The sequence below is a fragment of the Austrofundulus limnaeus genome, unplaced genomic scaffold (assembly GCF_001266775.1).
Source record: "Austrofundulus limnaeus strain Quisiro unplaced genomic scaffold, Austrofundulus_limnaeus-1.0 Scaffold639, whole genome shotgun sequence".
In the NCBI taxonomy this organism is placed as follows: Eukaryota; Metazoa; Chordata; class Actinopteri; order Cyprinodontiformes; family Rivulidae; genus Austrofundulus; species Austrofundulus limnaeus.
In genome coordinates this window covers 276,787-278,525 of record NW_013953041.1, presented here as the reverse complement: position 1 = coordinate 278,525, position 1,739 = coordinate 276,787, and the positions used below count along the sequence as shown (strand labels likewise).

Sequence of the window (1,739 nt, the reverse complement as noted above, 5' to 3'; positions counted from 1 at the left end):
TACAAATATATAACAAAGATTTTCCTCTGTGCAGTTTTTCTTTTCTTTTATCCAGGCCTTTTTTAGATCTTTTTTAGATCTTTTTACACAAGCTTGTCACTATTTTTTTAAAGACGTATGCTTTTAACTAAATGTAAATGTAAATGTGTGTGCGTGTCTTTCTTCACAGGAACAGCTGTTTCCTGTCTGATAAACAGCCGACCAGAAAAACAAAAGGTTCTCAGCACACAAGAAAAAAGGAAAACTCCACTCGGTCAGCAGCTTCACCAGTTGCCTTTCTGAGCAGGAGTCTCTCTTTTTAAACAGAACAAATATTTTAGTTTTAATGAAGTTAATTTGATTATGCTGCAGCTTTTAACTTGATCATTTTGGGGTCTAATTTAGCATACAAAATACATATTTTCCTTACGTCTGCTGTTTTCTCGACACACACAGACACTGTTTCCGGATAACAGCTTTTACCTTACGTCTGCTGCATTTCTCCAGCACCCAGACACCGAAACTAACGGCTTTTTTACTGTCGACAACAAAAGCTGTTATGTCCAATTTGAATTCTGTCTGTCTTTTACCTCTTAATTTTAATTTTGTTTATATATATTTTTGAACAGCTCCCAAAACATGCATGTTTTTAGTAACTCCTCTAACTGGCAAAAAATATTCTCCCAGGTTCATGAGCCTGGCCCAGCTTGAGCATCCCCCAGCTGAGAGGGGAGAGGAATCACTTTTTAAATTAGAAAATATTTAATTACCTCTGGGCCCTCGACTCCTTTTCCCCCTCTCAGCCGAGGAGAGCAGCAGGCCAGTTTCCCACACACGTTGGGCGCCAAATTGTAGTGGCGAAAAGATCCACTTATCAAGATAAAAAATAAAGAGGAGACATCGATTCTTGGCCAGCCAGAGGGAGTTTTAATTGAGTTCCGTCAGTAACAAGCTTCAACCCACAGATCAGACCTTCCAAACTGAACTGACGCAGTTAGAAAACCATAACCTTTTATACCAAGTTATGTTTGCCAGGAAAAGGGTGGGCTATTTCCCAGAACTGGGCTTGAAATTCAACACTACCCCATATACACTCATGAAGTGTTTTTGTGGACCAATGATTATGTAATCTTTTCCAGGATATTATACAAGATGTTTTCGTGACCCCCTATTCTGACCTTTTGTTCTAATCGTTACTGCTACTGCCTCAACAGGAGCTGAAAGAAACAGAAAGGCTGGGAACAAGACTAAGAAGGTAAACTGGGATATGAGATGAAATAATTAAACTAAACTGGGACTAGATCAGGGCAGACAGTGACAGAATCAGAACAGTACATAGATGGTTTTGTTTTTATGAATGAAAGAATGAAACAAATAAATAAACATCTCTTAATAGATTTTGACAATTCAAAATACCTATTTAAGATATCTCTGATTATATTCTGACTTGTATAAATAACATTAGATTTATCATCATGTTGTTTGGAGACTCCAGTTCAAAATATCTTAAATGTATCTTTAGATATGAGAGTCACTATATAAGATTTAATTAATGCAAATTTCAGACTTTTTCATGTTCTGTAAATTGTATTTAAAACAAAGCTGCTGCTGTTGATTCTTCTGTTTTCATAAGCCCCGCCCCCAAGGCCAGTTCTCCAGGGAAACACTTTTTGAAGATGTTCTTGATAAAACAATTGACTGTTAGTAACTCAGTATAAAATGTTTGCATCTGTTTGATCAGATGTCATATAGTATATATA

General features: G+C 36.6%; 1 protein-coding gene across 1 annotated transcript in view; it reads left to right on the top strand.

The window, feature by feature from the left end:
* The first annotated feature begins 1,203 nt into the window (after positions 1 to 1,203).
* Positions 1,204 to 1,739, top strand: part of LOC106531476 (trichohyalin) — a 14,371-nt gene continuing 13,835 nt past the window's right edge. The window contains exon 1 of the mRNA XM_014027354.1: positions 1,204 to 1,234. The gene's annotated coding sequence lies outside the window, so the exon portion shown is untranslated. The remainder of the gene's footprint in view (positions 1,235 to 1,739) is intronic.